This window comes from Schistocerca cancellata, chromosome 9, assembly GCF_023864275.1.
Source record: "Schistocerca cancellata isolate TAMUIC-IGC-003103 chromosome 9, iqSchCanc2.1, whole genome shotgun sequence".
NCBI lineage: Eukaryota > Metazoa > Arthropoda > Insecta > Orthoptera > Acrididae > Schistocerca > Schistocerca cancellata.
The window spans coordinates 308507606-308526154 of NC_064634.1; the positions used below are offsets into that span (position 1 = coordinate 308507606).

At 52.9% G+C, this 18549-nt stretch overlaps 53 non-coding genes across 53 annotated transcripts; 27 read left to right on the top strand and 26 right to left on the bottom strand.

The window, feature by feature from the left end:
• Positions 1–66: 66 nt before the first annotated feature.
• Positions 67–138, top strand: Trnad-guc (transfer RNA aspartic acid (anticodon GUC)). Its single transcript has one exon. It is a non-coding gene; the product is annotated as a tRNA-Asp (tRNA).
• A 239-nt stretch (positions 139–377) lies between these two features.
• Positions 378–449, bottom strand: Trnam-cau (transfer RNA methionine (anticodon CAU)). Its single transcript has one exon. It is a non-coding gene; the product is annotated as a tRNA-Met (tRNA).
• A 301-nt stretch (positions 450–750) lies between these two features.
• Positions 751–823, bottom strand: Trnar-acg (transfer RNA arginine (anticodon ACG)). Its single transcript has one exon. It is a non-coding gene; the product is annotated as a tRNA-Arg (tRNA).
• Positions 824–1263: 440 nt separating this feature from the next.
• On the top strand, positions 1264–1355 carry Trnai-uau (transfer RNA isoleucine (anticodon UAU)). The gene is given in 2 exon segments: positions 1264–1301; positions 1320–1355. It is a non-coding gene; the product is annotated as a tRNA-Ile (tRNA).
• Positions 1356–1466: 111 nt separating this feature from the next.
• On the top strand, positions 1467–1538 carry Trnad-guc (transfer RNA aspartic acid (anticodon GUC)). Its single transcript has one exon. It is a non-coding gene; the product is annotated as a tRNA-Asp (tRNA).
• Positions 1539–1777: 239 nt separating this feature from the next.
• Positions 1778–1849, bottom strand: Trnam-cau (transfer RNA methionine (anticodon CAU)). Its single transcript has one exon. It is a non-coding gene; the product is annotated as a tRNA-Met (tRNA).
• Positions 1850–2150: 301 nt separating this feature from the next.
• Trnar-acg (transfer RNA arginine (anticodon ACG)) lies at positions 2151–2223 on the bottom strand. Its single transcript has one exon. It is a non-coding gene; the product is annotated as a tRNA-Arg (tRNA).
• Positions 2224–2663: 440 nt separating this feature from the next.
• On the top strand, positions 2664–2755 carry Trnai-uau (transfer RNA isoleucine (anticodon UAU)). Its single transcript is given in 2 exon segments — positions 2664–2701; positions 2720–2755. It is a non-coding gene; the product is annotated as a tRNA-Ile (tRNA).
• A 111-nt stretch (positions 2756–2866) lies between these two features.
• Trnad-guc (transfer RNA aspartic acid (anticodon GUC)) lies at positions 2867–2938 on the top strand. Its single transcript has one exon. It is a non-coding gene; the product is annotated as a tRNA-Asp (tRNA).
• Positions 2939–3177: 239 nt separating this feature from the next.
• Trnam-cau (transfer RNA methionine (anticodon CAU)) lies at positions 3178–3249 on the bottom strand. The gene has a single exon. It is a non-coding gene; the product is annotated as a tRNA-Met (tRNA).
• A 301-nt stretch (positions 3250–3550) lies between these two features.
• Trnar-acg (transfer RNA arginine (anticodon ACG)) lies at positions 3551–3623 on the bottom strand. Its single transcript has one exon. It is a non-coding gene; the product is annotated as a tRNA-Arg (tRNA).
• Positions 3624–4065: 442 nt separating this feature from the next.
• On the top strand, positions 4066–4157 carry Trnai-uau (transfer RNA isoleucine (anticodon UAU)). Its single transcript is given in 2 exon segments — positions 4066–4103; positions 4122–4157. It is a non-coding gene; the product is annotated as a tRNA-Ile (tRNA).
• A 111-nt stretch (positions 4158–4268) lies between these two features.
• Trnad-guc (transfer RNA aspartic acid (anticodon GUC)) lies at positions 4269–4340 on the top strand. The gene has a single exon. It is a non-coding gene; the product is annotated as a tRNA-Asp (tRNA).
• A 239-nt stretch (positions 4341–4579) lies between these two features.
• Trnam-cau (transfer RNA methionine (anticodon CAU)) lies at positions 4580–4651 on the bottom strand. The gene has a single exon. It is a non-coding gene; the product is annotated as a tRNA-Met (tRNA).
• A 301-nt stretch (positions 4652–4952) lies between these two features.
• Trnar-acg (transfer RNA arginine (anticodon ACG)) lies at positions 4953–5025 on the bottom strand. Its single transcript has one exon. It is a non-coding gene; the product is annotated as a tRNA-Arg (tRNA).
• Positions 5026–5467: 442 nt separating this feature from the next.
• Positions 5468–5559, top strand: Trnai-uau (transfer RNA isoleucine (anticodon UAU)). Its single transcript is given in 2 exon segments — positions 5468–5505; positions 5524–5559. It is a non-coding gene; the product is annotated as a tRNA-Ile (tRNA).
• Positions 5560–5670: 111 nt separating this feature from the next.
• Positions 5671–5742, top strand: Trnad-guc (transfer RNA aspartic acid (anticodon GUC)). Its single transcript has one exon. It is a non-coding gene; the product is annotated as a tRNA-Asp (tRNA).
• Positions 5743–5981: 239 nt separating this feature from the next.
• On the bottom strand, positions 5982–6053 carry Trnam-cau (transfer RNA methionine (anticodon CAU)). The gene has a single exon. It is a non-coding gene; the product is annotated as a tRNA-Met (tRNA).
• A 301-nt stretch (positions 6054–6354) lies between these two features.
• On the bottom strand, positions 6355–6427 carry Trnar-acg (transfer RNA arginine (anticodon ACG)). The gene has a single exon. It is a non-coding gene; the product is annotated as a tRNA-Arg (tRNA).
• A 440-nt stretch (positions 6428–6867) lies between these two features.
• Trnai-uau (transfer RNA isoleucine (anticodon UAU)) lies at positions 6868–6959 on the top strand. Its single transcript is given in 2 exon segments — positions 6868–6905; positions 6924–6959. It is a non-coding gene; the product is annotated as a tRNA-Ile (tRNA).
• A 111-nt stretch (positions 6960–7070) lies between these two features.
• Positions 7071–7142, top strand: Trnad-guc (transfer RNA aspartic acid (anticodon GUC)). Its single transcript has one exon. It is a non-coding gene; the product is annotated as a tRNA-Asp (tRNA).
• Positions 7143–7381: 239 nt separating this feature from the next.
• Positions 7382–7453, bottom strand: Trnam-cau (transfer RNA methionine (anticodon CAU)). Its single transcript has one exon. It is a non-coding gene; the product is annotated as a tRNA-Met (tRNA).
• A 301-nt stretch (positions 7454–7754) lies between these two features.
• On the bottom strand, positions 7755–7827 carry Trnar-acg (transfer RNA arginine (anticodon ACG)). The gene has a single exon. It is a non-coding gene; the product is annotated as a tRNA-Arg (tRNA).
• A 440-nt stretch (positions 7828–8267) lies between these two features.
• On the top strand, positions 8268–8359 carry Trnai-uau (transfer RNA isoleucine (anticodon UAU)). Its single transcript is given in 2 exon segments — positions 8268–8305; positions 8324–8359. It is a non-coding gene; the product is annotated as a tRNA-Ile (tRNA).
• A 111-nt stretch (positions 8360–8470) lies between these two features.
• Positions 8471–8542, top strand: Trnad-guc (transfer RNA aspartic acid (anticodon GUC)). Its single transcript has one exon. It is a non-coding gene; the product is annotated as a tRNA-Asp (tRNA).
• A 239-nt stretch (positions 8543–8781) lies between these two features.
• Trnam-cau (transfer RNA methionine (anticodon CAU)) lies at positions 8782–8853 on the bottom strand. The gene has a single exon. It is a non-coding gene; the product is annotated as a tRNA-Met (tRNA).
• A 301-nt stretch (positions 8854–9154) lies between these two features.
• On the bottom strand, positions 9155–9227 carry Trnar-acg (transfer RNA arginine (anticodon ACG)). Its single transcript has one exon. It is a non-coding gene; the product is annotated as a tRNA-Arg (tRNA).
• A 442-nt stretch (positions 9228–9669) lies between these two features.
• On the top strand, positions 9670–9761 carry Trnai-uau (transfer RNA isoleucine (anticodon UAU)). The gene is given in 2 exon segments: positions 9670–9707; positions 9726–9761. It is a non-coding gene; the product is annotated as a tRNA-Ile (tRNA).
• A 111-nt stretch (positions 9762–9872) lies between these two features.
• On the top strand, positions 9873–9944 carry Trnad-guc (transfer RNA aspartic acid (anticodon GUC)). The gene has a single exon. It is a non-coding gene; the product is annotated as a tRNA-Asp (tRNA).
• Positions 9945–10183: 239 nt separating this feature from the next.
• On the bottom strand, positions 10184–10255 carry Trnam-cau (transfer RNA methionine (anticodon CAU)). Its single transcript has one exon. It is a non-coding gene; the product is annotated as a tRNA-Met (tRNA).
• A 301-nt stretch (positions 10256–10556) lies between these two features.
• Positions 10557–10629, bottom strand: Trnar-acg (transfer RNA arginine (anticodon ACG)). Its single transcript has one exon. It is a non-coding gene; the product is annotated as a tRNA-Arg (tRNA).
• Positions 10630–11069: 440 nt separating this feature from the next.
• On the top strand, positions 11070–11161 carry Trnai-uau (transfer RNA isoleucine (anticodon UAU)). Its single transcript is given in 2 exon segments — positions 11070–11107; positions 11126–11161. It is a non-coding gene; the product is annotated as a tRNA-Ile (tRNA).
• A 111-nt stretch (positions 11162–11272) lies between these two features.
• Positions 11273–11344, top strand: Trnad-guc (transfer RNA aspartic acid (anticodon GUC)). The gene has a single exon. It is a non-coding gene; the product is annotated as a tRNA-Asp (tRNA).
• Positions 11345–11583: 239 nt separating this feature from the next.
• Positions 11584–11655, bottom strand: Trnam-cau (transfer RNA methionine (anticodon CAU)). Its single transcript has one exon. It is a non-coding gene; the product is annotated as a tRNA-Met (tRNA).
• A 301-nt stretch (positions 11656–11956) lies between these two features.
• On the bottom strand, positions 11957–12029 carry Trnar-acg (transfer RNA arginine (anticodon ACG)). Its single transcript has one exon. It is a non-coding gene; the product is annotated as a tRNA-Arg (tRNA).
• Positions 12030–12471: 442 nt separating this feature from the next.
• On the top strand, positions 12472–12563 carry Trnai-uau (transfer RNA isoleucine (anticodon UAU)). Its single transcript is given in 2 exon segments — positions 12472–12509; positions 12528–12563. It is a non-coding gene; the product is annotated as a tRNA-Ile (tRNA).
• Positions 12564–12674: 111 nt separating this feature from the next.
• On the top strand, positions 12675–12746 carry Trnad-guc (transfer RNA aspartic acid (anticodon GUC)). Its single transcript has one exon. It is a non-coding gene; the product is annotated as a tRNA-Asp (tRNA).
• Positions 12747–12985: 239 nt separating this feature from the next.
• Trnam-cau (transfer RNA methionine (anticodon CAU)) lies at positions 12986–13057 on the bottom strand. Its single transcript has one exon. It is a non-coding gene; the product is annotated as a tRNA-Met (tRNA).
• Positions 13058–13358: 301 nt separating this feature from the next.
• Positions 13359–13431, bottom strand: Trnar-acg (transfer RNA arginine (anticodon ACG)). The gene has a single exon. It is a non-coding gene; the product is annotated as a tRNA-Arg (tRNA).
• Positions 13432–13871: 440 nt separating this feature from the next.
• On the top strand, positions 13872–13963 carry Trnai-uau (transfer RNA isoleucine (anticodon UAU)). Its single transcript is given in 2 exon segments — positions 13872–13909; positions 13928–13963. It is a non-coding gene; the product is annotated as a tRNA-Ile (tRNA).
• A 111-nt stretch (positions 13964–14074) lies between these two features.
• Trnad-guc (transfer RNA aspartic acid (anticodon GUC)) lies at positions 14075–14146 on the top strand. The gene has a single exon. It is a non-coding gene; the product is annotated as a tRNA-Asp (tRNA).
• Positions 14147–14385: 239 nt separating this feature from the next.
• Positions 14386–14457, bottom strand: Trnam-cau (transfer RNA methionine (anticodon CAU)). The gene has a single exon. It is a non-coding gene; the product is annotated as a tRNA-Met (tRNA).
• A 301-nt stretch (positions 14458–14758) lies between these two features.
• Positions 14759–14831, bottom strand: Trnar-acg (transfer RNA arginine (anticodon ACG)). The gene has a single exon. It is a non-coding gene; the product is annotated as a tRNA-Arg (tRNA).
• A 440-nt stretch (positions 14832–15271) lies between these two features.
• Trnai-uau (transfer RNA isoleucine (anticodon UAU)) lies at positions 15272–15363 on the top strand. Its single transcript is given in 2 exon segments — positions 15272–15309; positions 15328–15363. It is a non-coding gene; the product is annotated as a tRNA-Ile (tRNA).
• A 111-nt stretch (positions 15364–15474) lies between these two features.
• Trnad-guc (transfer RNA aspartic acid (anticodon GUC)) lies at positions 15475–15546 on the top strand. Its single transcript has one exon. It is a non-coding gene; the product is annotated as a tRNA-Asp (tRNA).
• A 239-nt stretch (positions 15547–15785) lies between these two features.
• Trnam-cau (transfer RNA methionine (anticodon CAU)) lies at positions 15786–15857 on the bottom strand. Its single transcript has one exon. It is a non-coding gene; the product is annotated as a tRNA-Met (tRNA).
• A 301-nt stretch (positions 15858–16158) lies between these two features.
• Trnar-acg (transfer RNA arginine (anticodon ACG)) lies at positions 16159–16231 on the bottom strand. Its single transcript has one exon. It is a non-coding gene; the product is annotated as a tRNA-Arg (tRNA).
• A 440-nt stretch (positions 16232–16671) lies between these two features.
• Positions 16672–16763, top strand: Trnai-uau (transfer RNA isoleucine (anticodon UAU)). The gene is given in 2 exon segments: positions 16672–16709; positions 16728–16763. It is a non-coding gene; the product is annotated as a tRNA-Ile (tRNA).
• Positions 16764–16874: 111 nt separating this feature from the next.
• Positions 16875–16946, top strand: Trnad-guc (transfer RNA aspartic acid (anticodon GUC)). Its single transcript has one exon. It is a non-coding gene; the product is annotated as a tRNA-Asp (tRNA).
• Positions 16947–17185: 239 nt separating this feature from the next.
• Trnat-cgu (transfer RNA threonine (anticodon CGU)) lies at positions 17186–17257 on the bottom strand. The gene has a single exon. It is a non-coding gene; the product is annotated as a tRNA-Thr (tRNA).
• Positions 17258–17558: 301 nt separating this feature from the next.
• Trnar-acg (transfer RNA arginine (anticodon ACG)) lies at positions 17559–17631 on the bottom strand. Its single transcript has one exon. It is a non-coding gene; the product is annotated as a tRNA-Arg (tRNA).
• A 440-nt stretch (positions 17632–18071) lies between these two features.
• On the top strand, positions 18072–18163 carry Trnai-uau (transfer RNA isoleucine (anticodon UAU)). The gene is given in 2 exon segments: positions 18072–18109; positions 18128–18163. It is a non-coding gene; the product is annotated as a tRNA-Ile (tRNA).
• A 111-nt stretch (positions 18164–18274) lies between these two features.
• On the top strand, positions 18275–18346 carry Trnad-guc (transfer RNA aspartic acid (anticodon GUC)). Its single transcript has one exon. It is a non-coding gene; the product is annotated as a tRNA-Asp (tRNA).
• Positions 18347–18549: the final 203 nt, after the last annotated feature.

The window sequence follows — 18549 nt, forward strand, 5'->3', positions numbered from 1 at the left end:
GATTTGAGATGTATCACCTGCTTGAGAAACATAAGTGTGCGTGCATTATATGTACCGATTGCGTATTCCTCGGTAGTATAGTGGTTAGTATCCCCGCCTGTCACGCGGGAGACCGGGGTTCGATTCCCCGCCGGGGAGGTGCGATTTTTATATCGCGAAAGTTGCACGTGTGGCCCGAAAGGACATTAACGTTGTGATCGAGAAATGTAGTTGCTGCAGAATCGTAAGAAACTCTGCGTCTTAGCAAGTGTTTCTCGTATTCTTCACACGACGACATCGTCGTCGTTTCAGAACGTACAGGGTTTGCTGTTGACGCTGAATCAGCGCACACCAGGCTTAATGATCGAGCTCGAAGCACCCAAGAAAAAGAATAATTTTAGCAGAGCGTGGTTTCGATCCACGGACCTCTGGGTTATGGGCCCAGCACGCTTCCACTGCGCCACTCTGCTGCGTGGAGGCGTGCGCCCTCTTCGGTGCGTGACATGGGACGCTTGGAAAAGCGTTGTCTACGTCGCGTACCGTTTCATAAACTGTGCAACATCTCTCAGCTTAATAAACTGTGCAACATCTCTCAGCTTGACTTGTCTCGACTTTGCTCGACTGACGCTACGCTGACGCTTGCAAGAAGCGATATTTACCACGATCGTCTCGAGATGCAGCTGCGAGATGCTCAGGATTGACATTGCACTCCACGCAGGTGGCAACATTCGAATGCACTGCCTAGCTACGCGCCCGCAACTAACAAAATGGCGACCCTGCCAGGATACGAACCTGGAATCTTCTGATCCGTAGTCAGACGCGTTATCCGTTGCGCCACAGGGCCACAGTTCGCGTTTCGTAATATGAGGCGGGTACATGTCGCAGAGCAACGTGTTCTCCGTGGCTCTGCAACTGCGTGTCGTCCACTGACAACGGCGGCGCGGCCATTCTGGTCTTCCGCACTCTGCAGGGAGCTGCCAAGGAAGGCATCTCTCCTCCAGCTGCTCGGCCACGGTGCGCCTGCATAGCTTAGAGCTTGCCACACATCTGCCCTCGCTGTTGGACAGGTAGCAGAAGGCAAGGCGCGCGTTTTTCTGCAATTTTTCGGTGATGACAAGCGGTTGATATGCTTTCAAGTGTAGCATATGAAACAAAAATCGTACGAAGGATCCGTAGCCAGGTGCTAAAGTCGCAGTATGGCCGCAGGTGACGGTCGTATGACGGGTCTGTAGCCAACAGGATGGCAGCAAAGCGAATACCGCTAACTGAAAGCACCCTGCTGTAGCCCCAGTGGCGCAATTGGTTAGCGCACGGTACTTATAAGGTAGTAGCCGTGAGCAATGCCGGGGTTGTGAGTTCGAGCCTCACCTGGGGCATACTTTTACTTCGTAGCAGCTGACTCTGAAAGCATCGGGACGCTAGATTTGAGATGTATCACCTGCTTGAGAAACATAAGTGTGCGTGCATTATAAGTACCGATTGCGTATTCCTCGGTAGTATAGTGGTTAGTATCCCCGCCTGTCACGCGGGAGACCGGGGTTCGATTCCCCGCCGGGGAGGTGCGATTTTTATATCGCGAAAGTTGCACGTGTGGCCCGAAAGGACATTAACGTTGTGATCGAGAAATGTAGTTGCTGCAGAATCGTAAGAAACTCTGCGTCTTAGCAAGTGTTTCTCGTGTTCTTCACACGACGACATCGTCGTCGTTTCAGAACGTACAGGGTTTGCTGTTGACGCTGAATCAGCGCACACCAGGCTTAATGATCGAGCTCGAAGCACCCAAGAAAAAGAATAATTTTAGCAGAGCGTGGTTTCGATCCACGGACCTCTGGGTTATGGGCCCAGCACGCTTCCACTGCGCCACTCTGCTGCGTGGAGGCGTGCGCCCTCTTCGGTGCGTGACATGGGACGCTTGGAAAAGCGTTGTCTACGTCGCGTACCGTTTCATAAACTGTGCAACATCTCTCAGCTTAATAAACTGTGCAACATCTCTCAGCTTGACTTGTCTCGACTTTGCTCGACTGACGCTACGCTGACGCTTGCAAGAAGCGATATTTACCACGATCGTCTCGAGATGCAGCTGCGAGATGCTCAGGATTGACATTGCACTCCACGCAGGTGGCAACATTCGAATGCACTGCCTAGCTACGCGCCCGCAACTAACAAAATGCCGACCCTGCCAGGATACGAACCTGGAATCTTCTGATCCGTAGTCAGACGCGTTATCCGTTGCGCCACAGGGCCACAGTTCGCGTTTCGTAATATGAGGCGGGTACATGTCGCAGAGCAACGTGTTCTCCGTGGCTCTGCAACTGCGTGTCGTCCACTGACAACGGCGGCGCGGCCATTCTGGTCTTCCGCACTCTGCAGGGACCTGCCAAGGAAGGCATCTCTCCTCCAGCTGCTCGGCCACGGTGCGCCTGCATAGCTTAGAGCTTGCCACACATCTGCCCTCGCTGTTGGACAGGTAGCAGAAGGCAAGGCGCGCGTTTTTCTGCAATTTTTCGGTGATGACAAGCGGTTGATATGCTTTCAAGTGTAGCATATGAAACAAAAATCGTACGAAGGATCCGTAGCCAGGTGCTAAAGTCGCAGTATGGCCGCAGGTGACGGTCGTATGACGGGTCTGTAGCCAACAGGATGGCAGCAAAGCGAATACCGCTAACTGAAAGCACCCTGCTGTAGCCCCGGTGGCGCAATTGGTTAGCGCACGGTACTTATAAGGTAGTAGCCGTGAGCAATGCCGGGGTTGTGAGTTCGAGCCTCACCTGGGGCATACTTTTACTTCGTAGCAGCTGACTCTGAAAGCATCGGGACGCTAGATTTGAGATGTATCACCTGCTTGAGAAACATAAGTGTGCGTGCATTATAAGTACCGATTGCGTATTCCTCGGTAGTATAGTGGTTAGTATCCCCGCCTGTCACGCGGGAGACCGGGGTTCGATTCCCCGCCGGGGAGGTGCGATTTTTATATCGCGAAAGTTGCACGTGTGGCCCGAAAGGACATTAACGTTGTGATCGAGAAATGTAGTTGCTGCAGAATCGTAAGAAACTCTGCGTCTTAGCAAGTGTTTCTCGTATTCTTCACACGACGACATCGTCGTCGTTTCAGAACGTACAGGGTTTGCTGTTGACGCTGAATCAGCGCACACCAGGCTTAATGATCGAGCTCGAAGCACCCAAGAAAAAGAATAATTTTAGCAGAGCGTGGTTTCGATCCACGGACCTCTGGGTTATGGGCCCAGCACGCTTCCACTGCGCCACTCTGCTGCGTGGAGGCGTGCGCCCTCTTCGGTGCGTGACATGGGACGCTTGGAAAAGCGTTGTCTGCGTCGCGTACCGTTTCATAAACTGTGCAACATCTCTCAGCTTAATAAACTGTGCAACATCTCTCAGCTTGACTTGTCTCGACTTTGCTCGACTGACGCTACGCTGACGCTTGCAAGAAGCGATATTTACCACGATCGTCTCGAGATGCAGCTGCGAGATGCTCAGGATTGACATTGCACTCCACGCAGGTGGCAACATTCGAATGTACTGCCTAGCTACGCGCCCGCAACTAACAAAATGCCGACCCTGCCAGGATACGAACCTGGAATCTTCTGATCCGTAGTCAGACGCGTTATCCGTTGCGCCACAGGGCCACAGTTCGCGTTTCGTAATATGAGGCGGGTACATGTCGCAGAGCAACGTGTTCTCCGTGGCTCTGCAACTGCGTGTCGTCCACTGACAACGGCGGCGCGGCCATTCTGGTCTTCCCCACTCTGCAGGGAGCTGCCAAGGAAGGCATCTCTCCTCCAGCTGCTCGGCCACGGTGCGCCTGCATAGCTTAGAGCTTGCCACACATCTGCCCTCGCTGTTGGACAGGTAGCAGAAGGCAAGGCGCGCGTTTTTCTGCAATTTTTCGGTGATGACAAGCGGTTGATATGCTTTCAAGTGTAGCATATGAAACAAAAATCGTACGAAGGATCCGTAGCCAGGTGCTAAAGTCGCAGTATGGCCGCAGGTGACGGTCGTATGACGGGTCTGTAGCCACAACAGGATGGCAGCAAAGCGAATACCGCTAACTGAAAGCACCCTCCTGTAGCCCCAGTGGCGCAATTGGTTAGCGCACGGTACTTATAAGGCAGTAGCCGTGAGCAATGCCGGGGTTGTGAGTTCGAGCCTCACCTGGGGCATACTTTTACTTCGTAGCAGCTGACTCTGAATGCATCGGGACGCTAGATTTGAGATATATCACTTGCTTGAGAAACATAAGTGTGCGTGCATTATAAGTACCGATTGCGTATTCCTCGGTAGTATAGTGGTTAGTATCCCCGCCTGTCACGCGGGAGACCGGGGTTCGATTCCCCGCCGGGGAGGTGCGATTTTTATATCGCGAAAGTTGCACGTGTGGCCCGAAAGGACATTAACGTTGTGATCGAGAAATGTAGTTGCTGCAGAATCGTAAGAAACTCTGCGTCTTAGCAAGTGTTTCTCGTATTCTTCACACGACGACATCGTCGTCGTTTCAGAACGTACAGGGTTTGCTGTTGACGCTGAATCAGCGCACACCAGGCTTAATGATCGAGCTCGAAGCACCCAAGAAAAAGAATAATTTTAGCAGAGCGTGGTTTCGATCCACGGACCTCTGGGTTATGGGCCCAGCACGCTTCCACTGCGCCACTCTGCTGCGTGGAGGCGTGCGCCCTCTTCGGTGCGTGACATGGGACGCTTGGAAAAGCGTTGTCTGCGTCGCGTACCGTTTCATAAACTGTGCAACATCTCTCAGCTTAATAAACTGTGCAACATCTCTCAGCTTGACTTGTCTCGACTTTGCTCGACTGACGCTACGCTGACGCTTGCAAGAAGCGATATTTACCACGATCGTCTCGAGATGCAGCTGCGAGATGCTCAGGATTGACATTGCACTCCACGCAGGTGGCAACATTCGAATGCACTGCCTAGCTACGCGCCCGCAACTAACAAAATGCCGACCCTGCCAGGATACGAACCTGGAATCTTCTGATCCGTAGTCAGACGCGTTATCCGTTGCGCCACAGGGCCACAGTTCGCGTTTCGTAATATGAGGCGGGTACATGTCGCAGAGCAACGTGTTCTCCGTGGCTCTGCAACTGCGTGTCGTCCACTGACAACGGCGGCGCGGCCATTCTGGTCTTCCGCACTCTGCAGGGAGCTGCCAAGGAAGGCATCTCTCCTCCAGCTGCTCGGCCACGGTGCTCCTGCATAGCTTAGAGCTTGCCACACATCTGCCCTCGCTGTTGGACAGGTAGCAGAAGGCAAGGCGCGCGTTTTTGTGCAATTTTTCGGTGATGACAAGCGGTTGATATGCTTTCAAGTGTAGCATATGAAACAAAAATCGTACGAAGGATCCGTAGCCAGGTGCTAAAGTCGCAGTATGGCCGCAGGTGACGGTCGTATGACGGGTCTGTAGCCACAACAGGATGGCAGCAAAGCGAATACCGCTAACTGAAAGCACCCTCCTGTAGCCCCAGTGGCGCAATTGGTTAGCGCACGGTACTTATAAGGCAGTAGCCGTGAGCAATGCCGGGGTTGTGAGTTCGAGCCTCACCTGGGGCATACTTTTACTTCGTAGCAGCTGACTCTGAATGCATCGGGACGCTAGATTTGAGATATATCACTTGCTTGAGAAACATAAGTGTGCGTGCATTATAAGTACCGATTGCGTATTCCTCGGTAGTATAGTGGTTAGTATCCCCGCCTGTCACGCGGGAGACCGGGGTTCGATTCCCCGCCGGGGAGGTGCGATTTTTATATCGCGAAAGTTGCACGTGTGGCCCGAAAGGACATTAACGTTGTGATCGAGAAATGTAGTTGCTGCAGAATCGTAAGAAACTCTGCGTCTTAGCAAGTGTTTCTCGTATTCTTCACACGACGACATCGTCGTCGTTTCAGAACGTACAGGGTTTGCTGTTGACGCTGAATCAGCGCACACCAGGCTTAATGATCGAGCTCGAAGCACCCAAGAAAAAGAATAATTTTAGCAGAGCGTGGTTTCGATCCACGGACCTCTGGGTTATGGGCCCAGCACGCTTCCACTGCGCCACTCTGCTGCGTGGAGGCGTGCGCCCTCTTCGGTGCGTGACATGGGACGCTTGGAAAAGCGTTGTCTGCGTCGCGTACCGTTTAATAAACTGTGCAACATCTCTCAGCTTAATAAACTGTGCAACATCTCTCAGCTTGACTTGTCTCGACTTTGCTCGACTGACGCTACGCTGACGCTTGCAAGAAGCGATATTTACCACGATCGTCTCGAGATGCAGCTGCGAGATGCTCAGGATTGACATTGCACTCCACGCAGGTGGCAACATTCGAGTGCACTGCCTAGCTACGCGCCCGCAACTAACAAAATGCCGACCCTGCCAGGATACGAACCTGGAATCTTCTGATCCGTAGTCAGACGCGTTATCCGTTGCGCCACAGGGCCACAGTTCGCGTTTCGTAATATGAGGCGGGTACATGTCGCAGAGCAACGTGTTCTCCGTGGCTCTGCAACTGCGTGTCGTCCACTGACAACGGCGGCGCGGCCATTCTGGTCTTCCGCACTCTGCAGGGAGCTGCCAAGGAAGGCATCTCTCCTCCAGCTGCTCGGCCACGGTGCGCCTGCATAGCTTAGAGCTTGCCACACATCTGCCCTCGCTGTTGGACAGGTAGCAGAAGGCAAGGCGCGCGTTTTTCTGCAATTTTTCGGTGATGACAAGCGGTTGATATGCTTTCAAGTGTAGCATATGAAACAAAAATCGTACGAAGGATCCGTAGCCAGGTGCTAAAGTCGCAGTATGGCCGCAGGTGACGGTCGTATGACGGGTCTGTAGCCAACAGGATGGCAGCAAAGCGAATACCGCTAACTGAAAGCACCCTGCTGTAGCCCCAGTGGCGCAATTGGTTAGCGCACGGTACTTATAAGGTAGTAGCCGTGAGCAATGCCGGGGTTGTGAGTTCGAGCCTCACCTGGGGCATACTTTTACTTCGTAGCAGCTGACTCTGAAAGCATCGGGACGCTAGATTTGAGATGTATCACCTGCTTGAGAAACATAAGTGTGCGTGCATTATATGTACCGATTGCGTATTCCTCGGTAGTATAGTGGTTAGTATCCCCGCCTGTCACGCGGGAGACCGGGGTTCGATTCCCCGCCGGGGAGGTGCGATTTTTATATCGCGAAAGTTGCACGTGTGGCCCGAAAGGACATTAACGTTGTGATCGAGAAATGTAGTTGCTGCAGAATCGTAAGAAACTCTGCGTCTTAGCAAGTGTTTCTCGTATTCTTCACACGACGACATCGTCGTCGTTTCAGAACGTACAGGGTTTGCTGTTGACGCTGAATCAGCGCACACCAGGCTTAATGATCGAGCTCGAAGCACCCAAGAAAAAGAATAATTTTAGCAGAGCGTGGTTTCGATCCACGGACCTCTGGGTTATGGGCCCAGCACGCTTCCACTGCGCCACTCTGCTGCGTGGAGGCGTGCGCCCTCTTCGGTGCGTGACATGGGACGCTTGGAAAAGCGTTGTCTGCGTCGCGTACCGTTTAATAAACTGTGCAACATCTCTCAGCTTAATAAACTGTGCAACATCTCTCAGCTTGACTTGTCTCGACTTTGCTCGACTGACGCTACGCTGACGCTTGCAAGAAGCGATATTTACCACGATCGTCTCGAGATGCAGCTGCGAGATGCTCAGGATTGACATTGCACTCCACGCAGGTGGCAACATTCGAATGCACTGCCTAGCTACGCGCCCGCAACTAACAAAATGCCGACCCTGCCAGGATACGAACCTGGAATCTTCTGATCCGTAGTCAGACGCGTTATCCGTTGCGCCACAGGGCCACAGTTCGCGTTTCGTAAAATGAGGCGGTTACATGTCGCAGAGCAACGTGTTCTCCGTGGCTCTGCAACTGCGTGTCGTCCACTGACAACGGCGGCGCGGCCATTCTGGTCTTCCGCACTCTGCAGGGAGCTGCCAAGGAAGGCATCTCTCCTCCAGCTGCTCGGCCACGGTGCGCCTGCATAGCTTAGAGCTTGCCACACATCTGCCCTCGCTGTTGGACAGGTAGCAGAAGGCAAGGCGCGCGTTTTTCTGCAATTTTTCGGTGATGACAAGCGGTTGATATGCTTTCAAGTGTAGCATATGAAACAAAAATCGTACGAAGGATCCGTAGCCAGGTGCTAAAGTCGCAGTATGGCCGCAGGTGACGGTCGTATGACGGGTCTGTAGCCAACAGGATGGCAGCAAAGCGAATACCGCTAACTGAAAGCACCCTGCTGTAGCCCCAGTGGCGCAATTGGTTAGCGCACGGTACTTATAAGGTAGTAGCCGTGAGCAATGCCGGGGTTGTGAGTTCGAGCCTCACCTGGGGCATACTTTTACTTCGTAGCAGCTGACTCTGAAAGCATCGGGACGCTAGATTTGAGATGTATCACCTGCTTGAGAAACATAAGTGTGCGTGCATTATAAGTACCGATTGCGTATTCCTCGGTAGTATAGTGGTTAGTATCCCCGCCTGTCACGCGGGAGACCGGGGTTCGATTCCCCGCCGGGGAGGTGCGATTTTTATATCGCGAAAGTTGCACGTGTGGCCCGAAAGGACATTAACGTTGTGATCGAGAAATGTAGTTGCTGCAGAATCGTAAGAAACTCTGCGTCTTAGCAAGTGTTTCTCGTATTCTTCACACGACGACATCGTCGTCGTTTCAGAACGTACAGGGTTTGCTGTTGACGCTGAATCAGCGCACACCAGGCTTAATGATCGAGCTCGAAGCACCCAAGAAAAAGAATAATTTTAGCAGAGCGTGGTTTCGATCCACGGACCTCTGGGTTATGGGCCCAGCACGCTTCCACTGCGCCACTCTGCTGCGTGGAGGCGTGCGCCCTCTTCGGTGCGTGACATGGGACGCTTGGAAAAGCGTTGTCTGCGTCGCGTACCGTTTCATAAACTGTGCAACATCTCTCAGCTTAATAAACTGTGCAACATCTCTCAGCTTGACTTGTCTCGACTTTGCTCGACTGACGCTACGCTGACGCTTGCAAGAAGCGATATTTACCACGATCGTCTCGAGATGCAGCTGCGAGATGCTCAGGATTGACTTTGCACTCCACGCAGGTGGCAACATTCGAATGCACTGCCTAGCTACGCGCCCGCAACTAACAAAATGCCGACCCTGCCAGGATACGAACCTGGAATCTTCTGATCCGTAGTCAGACGCGTTATCCGTTGCGCCGCAGGGCCACAGTTCGCGTTTCGTAATATGAGGCGGGTACATGTCGCAGAGCAACGTGTTCTCCGTGGCTCTACAACTGCGTGTCGTCCACTGACAACGGCGGCGCGGCCATTCTGGTCTTCCCCACTCTGCAGGGAGCTGCCAAGGAAGGCATCTCTCCTCCAGCTGCTCGGCCACGGTGCGCCTGCATAGCTTAGAGCTTGCCACACATCTGCCCTCGCTGTTGGACAGGTAGCAGAAGGCAAGGCGCGCGTTTTTCTGCAATTTTTCGGTGATGACAAGCGGTTGATATGCTTTCAAGTGTAGCATATGAAACAAAAATCGTACGAAGGATCCGTAGCCAGGTGCTAAAGTCGCAGTATGGCCGCAGGTGACGGTCGTATGACGGGTCTGTAGCCACAACAGGATGGCAGCAAAGCGAATACCGCTAACTGAAAGCACCCTCCTGTAGCCCCAGTGGCGCAATTGGTTAGCGCACGGTACTTATAAGGCAGTAGCCGTGAGCAATGCCGGGGTTGTGAGTTCGAGCCTCACCTGGGGCATACTTTTACTTCGTAGCAGCTGACTCTGAATGCATCGGGACGCTAGATTTGAGATATATCACTTGCTTGAGAAACATAAGTGTGCGTGCATTATAAGTACCGATTGCGTATTCCTCGGTAGTATAGTGGTTAGTATCCCCGCCTGTCACGCGGGAGACCGGGGTTCGATTCCCCGCCGGGGAGGTGCGATTTTTATATCGCGAAAGTTGCACGTGTGGCCCGAAAGGACATTAACGTTGTGATCGAGAAATGTAGTTGCTGCAGAATCGTAAGAAACTCTGCGTCTTAGCAAGTGTTTCTCGTATTCTTCACACGACGACATCGTCGTCGTTTCAGAACGTACAGGGTTTGCTGTTGACGCTGAATCAGCGCACACCAGGCTTAATGATCGAGCTCGAAGCACCCAAGAAAAAGAATAATTTTAGCAGAGCGTGGTTTCGATCCACGGACCTCTGGGTTATGGGCCCAGCACGCTTCCACTGCGCCACTCTGCTGCGTGGAGGCGTGCGCCCTCTTCGGTGCGTGACATGGGACGCTTGGAAAAGCGTTGTCTGCGTCGCGTACCGTTTAATAAACTGTGCAACATCTCTCAGCTTAATAAACTGTGCAACATCTCTCAGCTTGACTTGTCTCGACTTTGCTCGACTGACGCTACGCTGACGCTTGCAAGAAGCGATATTTACCACGATCGTCTCGAGATGCAGCTGCGAGATGCTCAGGATTGACATTGCACTCCACGCAGGTGGCAACATTCGAATGCACTGCCTAGCTACGCGCCCGCAACTAACAAAATGCCGACCCTGCCAGGATACGAACCTGGAATCTTCTGATCCGTAGTCAGACGCGTTATCCGTTGCGCCACAGGGCCACAGTTCGCGTTTCGTAATATGAGGCGGGTACATGTCGCAGAGCAACGTGTTCTCCGTGGCTCTGCAACTGCGTGTCGTCCACTGACAACGGCGGCGCGGCCATTCTGGTCTTCCGCACTCTGCAGGGAGCTGCCAAGGAAGGCATCTCTCCTCCAGCTGCTCGGCCACGGTGCGCCTGCATAGCTTAGAGCTTGCCACACATCTGCCCTCGCTGTTGGACAGGTAGCAGAAGGCAAGGCGCGCGTTTTTCTGCAATTTTTCGGTGATGACAAGCGGTTGATATGCTTTCAAGTGTAGCATATGAAACAAAAATCGTACGAAGGATCCGTAGCCAGGTGCTAAAGTCGCAGTATGGCCGCAGGTGACGGTCGTATGACGGGTCTGTAGCCAACAGGATGGCAGCAAAGCGAATACCGCTAACTGAAAGCACCCTGCTGTAGCCCCAGTGGCGCAATTGGTTAGCGCACGGTACTTATAAGGTAGTAGCCGTGAGCAATGCCGGGGTTGTGAGTTCGAGCCTCACCTGGGGCATACTTTTACTTCGTAGCAGCTGACTCTGAAAGCATCGGGACGCTAGATTTGAGATGTATCACCTGCTTGAGAAACATAAGTGTGCGTGCATTATAAGTACCGATTGCGTATTCCTCGGTAGTATAGTGGTTAGTATCCCCGCCTGTCACGCGGGAGACCGGGGTTCGATTCCCCGCCGGGGAGGTGCGATTTTTATATCGCGAAAGTTGCACGTGTGGCCCGAAAGGACATTAACGTTGTGATCGAGAAATGTAGTTGCTGCAGAATCGTAAGAAACTCTGCGTCTTAGCAAGTGTTTCTCGTATTCTTCACACGACGACATCGTCGTCGTTTCAGAACGTACAGGGTTTGCTGTTGACGCTGAATCAGCGCACACCAGGCTTAATGATCGAGCTCGAAGCACCCAAGAAAAAGAATAATTTTAGCAGAGCGTGGTTTCGATCCACGGACCTCTGGGTTATGGGCCCAGCACGCTTCCACTGCGCCACTCTGCTGCGTGGAGGCGTGCGCCCTCTTCGGTGCGTGACATGGGACGCTTGGAAAAGCGTTGTCTGCGTCGCGTACCGTTTAATAAACTGTGCAACATCTCTCAGCTTAATAAACTGTGCAACATCTCTCAGCTTGACTTGTCTCGACTTTGCTCGACTGACGCTACGCTGACGCTTGCAAGAAGCGATATTTACCACGATCGTCTCGAGATGCAGCTGCGAGATGCTCAGGATTGACTTTGCACTCCACGCAGGTGGCAACATTCGAATGCACTGCCTAGCTACGCGCCCGCAACTAACAAAATGCCGACCCTGCCAGGATACGAACCTGGAATCTTCTGATCCGTAGTCAGACGCGTTATCCGTTGCGCCGCAGGGCCACAGTTCGCGTTTCGTAATATGAGGCGGGTACATGTCGCAGAGCAACGTGTTCTCCGTGGCTCTACAACTGCGTGTCGTCCACTGACAACGGCGGCGCGGCCATTCTGGTCTTCCCCACTCTGCAGGGAGCTGCCAAGGAAGGCATCTCTCCTCCAGCTGCTCGGCCACGGTGCGCCTGCATAGCTTAGAGCTTGCCACACATCTGCCCTCGCTGTTGGACAGGTAGCAGAAGGCAAGGCGCGCGTTTTTCTGCAATTTTTCGGTGATGACAAGCGGTTGATATGCTTTCAAGTGTAGCATATGAAACAAAAATCGTACGAAGGATCCGTAGCCAGGTGCTAAAGTCGCAGTATGGCCGCAGGTGACGGTCGTATGACGGGTCTGTAGCCACAACAGGATGGCAGCAAAGCGAATACCGCTAACTGAAAGCACCCTCCTGTAGCCCCAGTGGCGCAATTGGTTAGCGCACGGTACTTATAAGGCAGTAGCCGTGAGCAATGCCGGGGTTGTGAGTTCGAGCCTCACCTGGGGCATACTTTTACTTCGTAGCAGCTGACTCTGAATGCATCGGGACGCTAGATTTGAGATATATCACTTGCTTGAGAAACATAAGTGTGCGTGCATTATAAGTACCGATTGCGTATTCCTCGGTAGTATAGTGGTTAGTATCCCCGCCTGTCACGCGGGAGACCGGGGTTCGATTCCCCGCCGGGGAGGTGCGATTTTTATATCGCGAAAGTTGCACGTGTGGCCCGAAAGGACATTAACGTTGTGATCGAGAAATGTAGTTGCTGCAGAATCGTAAGAAACTCTGCGTCTTAGCAAGTGTTTCTCGTATTCTTCACACGACGACATCGTCGTCGTTTCAGAACGTACAGGGTTTGCTGTTGACGCTGAATCAGCGCACACCAGGCTTAATGATCGAGCTCGAAGCACCCAAGAAAAAGAATAATTTTAGCAGAGCGTGGTTTCGATCCACGGACCTCTGGGTTATGGGCCCAGCACGCTTCCACTGCGCCACTCTGCTGCGTGGAGGCGTGCGCCCTCTTCGGTGCGTGACATGGGACGCTTGGAAAAGCGTTGTCTGCGTCGCGTACCGTTTAATAAACTGTGCAACATCTCTCAGCTTAATAAACTGTGCAACATCTCTCAGCTTGACTTGTCTCGACTTTGCTCGACTGACGCTACGCTGACGCTTGCAAGAAGCGATATTTACCACGATCGTCTCGAGATGCAGCTGCGAGATGCTCAGGATTGACATTGCACTCCACGCAGGTGGCAACATTCGAATGCACTGCCTAGCTACGCGCCCGCAACTAACAAAATGCCGACCCTGCCAGGATACGAACCTGGAATCTTCTGATCCGTAGTCAGACGCGTTATCCGTTGCGCCACAGGGCCACAGTTCGCGTTTCGTAATATGAGGCGGGTACATGTCGCAGAGCAACGTGTTCTCCGTGGCTCTGCAACTGCGTGTCGTCCACTGACAACGGCGGCGCGGCCATTCTGGTCTTCCGCACTCTGCAGGGAGCTGCCAAGGAAGGCATCTCTCCTCCAGCTGCTCGGCCACGGTGCGCCTGCATAGCTTAGAGCTTGCCACACATCTGCCCTCGCTGTTGGACAGGTAGCAGAAGGCAAGGCGCGCGTTTTTCTGCAATTTTTCGGTGATGACAAGCGGTTGATATGCTTTCAAGTGTAGCATATGAAACAAAAATCGTACGAAGGATCCGTAGCCAGGTGCTAAAGTCGCAGTATGGCCGCAGGTGACGGTCGTATGACGGGTCTGTAGCCAACAGGATGGCAGCAAAGCGAATACCGCTAACTGAAAGCACCCTGCTGTAGCCCCAGTGGCGCAATTGGTTAGCGCACGGTACTTATAAGGTAGTAGCTGTGAGCAATGCCGGGGTTGTGAGTTCGAGCCTCACCTGGGGCATACTTTTACTTCGTAGCAGCTGACTCTGAAAGCATCGGGACGCTAGATTTGAGATGTATCACCTGCTTGAGAAACATAAGTGTGCGTGCATTATAAGTACCGATTGCGTATTCCTCGGTAGTATAGTGGTTAGTATCCCCGCCTGTCACGCGGGAGACCGGGGTTCGATTCCCCGCCGGGGAGGTGCGATTTTTATATCGCAAAAGTTGCACGTGTGGCCCGAAAGGACATTAACGTTGTGATCGAGAAATGTAGTTGCTGCAGAATCGTAAGAAACTCTGCGTCTTAGCAAGTGTTTCTCGTATTCTTCACACGACGACATCGTCGTCGTTTCAGAACGTACAGGGTTTGCTGTTGACGCTGAATCAGCGCACACCAGGCTTAATGATCGAGCTCGAAGCACCCAAGAAAAAGAATAATTTTAGCAGAGCGTGGTTTCGATCCACGGACCTCTGGGTTATGGGCCCAGCACGCTTCCACTGCGCCACTCTGCTGCGTGGAGGCGTGCGCCCTCTTCGGTGCGTGACATGGGACGCTTGGAAAAGCGTTGTCTGCGTCGCGTACCGTTTCATAAACTGTGCAACATCTCTCAGCTTAATAAACTGTGCAACATCTCTCAGCTTGACTTGTCTCGACTTTGCTCGACTGACGCTACGCTGACGCTTGCAAGAAGCGATATTTACCACGATCGTCTCGAGATGCAGCTGCGAGATGCTCAGGATTGACATTGCACTCCACGCAGGTGGCAACATTCGAATGCACTGCCTAGCTACGCGCCCGCAACTAACAAAATGCCGACCCTGCCAGGATACGAACCTGGAATCTTCTGATCCGTAGTCAGACGCGTTATCCGTTGCGCCACAGGGCCACAGTTCGCGTTTCGTAATATGAGGCGGGTACATGTCGCAGAGCAACGTGTTCTCCGTGGCTCTGCAACTGCGTGTCGTCCACTGACAACGGCGGCGCGGCCATTCTGGTCTTCCGCACTCTGCAGGGAGCTGCCAAGGAAGGCATCTCTCCTCCAGCTGCTCGGCCACGGTGCGCCTGCATAGCTTAGAGCTTGCCACACATCTGCCCTCGCTGTTGGACAGGTAGCAGAAGGCAAGGCGCGCGTTTTTCTGCAATTTTTCGGTGATGACAAGCGGTTGATATGCTTTCAAGTGTAGCATATGAAACAAAAATCGTACGAAGGATCCGTAGCCAGGTGCTAAAGTCGCAGTATGGCCGCAGGTGACGGTCGTATGACGGGTCTGTAGCCAACAGGATGGCAGCAAAGCGAATACCGCTAACTGAAAGCACCCTGCTGTAGCCCCAGTGGCGCAATTGGTTAGCGCACGGTACTTATAAGGTAGTAGCCGTGAGCAATGCCGGGGTTGTGAGTTCGAGCCTCACCTGGGGCATACTTTTACTTCGTAGCAGCTGACTCTGAAAGCATCGGGACGCTAGATTTGAGATGTATCACCTGCTTGAGAAACATAAGTGTGCGTGCATTATAAGTACCGATTGCGTATTCCTCGGTAGTATAGTGGTTAGTATCCCCGCCTGTCACGCGGGAGACCGGGGTTCGATTCCCCGCCGGGGAGGTGCGATTTTTATATCGCGAAAGTTGCACGTGTGGCCCGAAAGGACATTAACGTTGTGATCGAGAAATGTAGTTGCTGCAGAATCGTAAGAAACTCTGCTTTTTAGCAAGTGTTTCTCGTATTCTTCACACGACGACATCGTCGTCGTTTCAGAACGTACAGGGTTTGCTGTTGACGCTGAATCAGCGCACACCAGGCTTAATGATCGAGCTCGAAGCACCCAAGAAAAAGAATAATTTTAGCAGAGCGTGGTTTCGATCCACGGACCTCTGGGTTATGGGCCCAGCACGCTTCCACTGCGCCACTCTGCTGCGTGGAGGCGTGCGCCCTCTTCGGTGCGTGACATGGGACGCTTGGAAAAGCGTTGTCTGCGTCGCGTACCGTTTCATAAACTGTGCAACATCTCTCAGCTTAATAAACTGTGCAACATCTCTCAGCTTGACTTGTCTCGACTTTGCTCGACTGACGCTACGCTGACGCTTGCAAGAAGCGATATTTACCACGATCGTCTCGAGATGCAGCTGCGAGATGCTCAGGATTGACATTGCACTCCACGCAGGTGGCAACATTCGAATGCACTGCCTAGCTACGCGCCCGCAACTAACAAAATGCCGACCCTGCCAGGATACGAACCTGGAATCTTCTGATCCGTAGTCAGACGCGTTATCCGTTGCGCCACAGGGCCACAGTTCGCGTTTCGTAATATGAGGCGGGTACATGTCGCAGAGCAACGTGTTCTCCGTGGCTCTGCAACTGCGTGTCGTCCACTGACAACGGCGGCGCGGCCATTCTGGTCTTCCGCACTCTGCAGGGAGCTGCCAAGGAAGGAACCTCTCCTCCAGCTGCTCGGCCACGGTGCTCCTGCATAGCTTAGAGCTTGCCACACATCTGCCCTCGCTGTTGGACAGGTAGCAGAAGGCAAGGCGCGCGTTTTTCTGCAATTTTTCGGTGATGACAAGCGGTTGATATGCTTTCAAGTGTAGCATATGAAACAAAAATCGTACGAAGGATCCGTAGCCAGGTGCTAAAGTCGCAGTATGGCCGCAGGTGACGGTCGTATGACGGGTCTGTAGCCAACAGGATGGCAGCAAAGCGAATACCGCTAACTGAAAGCACCCTGCTGTAGCCCCAGTGGCGCAATTGGTTAGCGCACGGTACTTATAAGGTAGTAGCCGTGAGCAATGCCGGGGTTGTGAGTTCGAGCCTCACCTGGGGCATACTTTTACTTCGTAGCAGCTGACTCTGAAAGCATCGGGACGCTAGATTTGAGATGTATCACCTGCTTGAGAAACATAAGTGTGCGTGCATTATAAGTACCGATTGCGTATTCCTCGGTAGTATAGTGGTTAGTATCCCCGCCTGTCACGCGGGAGACCGGGGTTCTATTCCCCGCCGGGGAGGTGCGATTTTTATATCGCGAAAGTTGCACGTGTGGCCCGAAAGGACATTAACGTTGTGATCGAGAAATGTAGTTGCTGCAGAATCGTAAGAAACTCTGCGTCTTAGCAAGTGTTTCTCGTATTCTTCACACGACGACATCGTCGTCGTTTCAGAACGTACAGGGTTTGCTGTTGACGCTGAATCAGCGCACACCAGGCTTAATGATCGAGCTCGAAGCACCCAAGAAAAAGAATAATTTTAGCAGAGCGTGGTTTCGATCCACGGACCTCTGGGTTACGGGCCCAGCACGCTTCCACTGCGCCACTCTGCTGCGTGGAGGCGTGCGCCCTCTTCGGTGCGTGACATGGGACGCTTGGAAAAGCGTTGTCTGCGTCGCGTACCGTTTCATAAACTGTGCAACATCTCTCAGCTTAATAAACTGTGCAACATCTCTCAGCTTGACTTGTCTCGACTTTGCTCGACTGACGCTACGCTGACGCTTGCAAGAAGCGATATTTACCACGATCGTCTCGAGATGCAGCTGCGAGATGCTCAGGATTGACATTGCACTCCACGCAGGTGGCAACATTCGAATGCACTGCCTAGCTACGCGCCCGCAACTAACAAAATGCCGACCCTGCCAGGATACGAACCTGGAATCTTCTGATCCGTAGTCAGACGCGTTATCCGTTGCGCCACAGGGCCACAGTTCGCGTTTCGTAATATGAGGCGGGTACATGTCGCAGAGCAACGTGTTCTCCGTGGCTCTGCAACTGCGTGTCGTCCACTGACAACGGCGGCGCGGCCATTCTGGTCTTCCGCACTCTGCAGGGAGCTGCCAAGGAAGGAACCTCTCCTCCAGCTGCTCGGCCACGGTGCTCCTGCATAGCTTAGAGCTTGCCACACATCTGCCCTCGCTGTTGGACAGGTAGCAGAAGGCAAGGCGCGCGTTTTTCTGCAATTTTTCGGTGATGACAAGCGGTTGATATGCTTTCAAGTGTAGCATATGAAACAAAAATCGTACGAAGGATCCGTAGCCAGGTGCTAAAGTCGCAGTATGGCCGCAGGTGACGGTCGTATGACGGGTCTGTAGCCAACAGGATGGCAGCAAAGCGAATACCGCTAACTGAAAGCACCCTGCTGTAGCCCCAGTGGCGCAATTGGTTAGCGCACGGTACTTATAAGGTAGTAGCCGTGAGCAATGCCGGGGTTGTGAGTTCGAGCCTCACCTGGGGCATACTTTTACTTCGTAGCAGCTGACTCTGAAAGCATCGGGACGCTAGATTTGAGATGTATCACCTGCTTGAGAAACATAAGTGTGCGTGCATTATAAGTACCGATTGCGTATTCCTCGGTAGTATAGTGGTTAGTATCCCCGCCTGTCACGCGGGAGACCGGGGTTCTATTCCCCGCCGGGGAGGTGCGATTTTTATATCGCGAAAGTTGCACGTGTGGCCCGAAAGGACATTAACGTTGTGATCGAGAAATGTAGTTGCTGCAGAATCGTAAGAAACTCTGCGTCTTAGCAAGTGTTTCTCGTATTCTTCACACGACGACATCGTCGTCGTTTCAGAACGTACAGGGTTTGCTGTTGACGCTGAATCAGCGCACACCAGGCTTAAT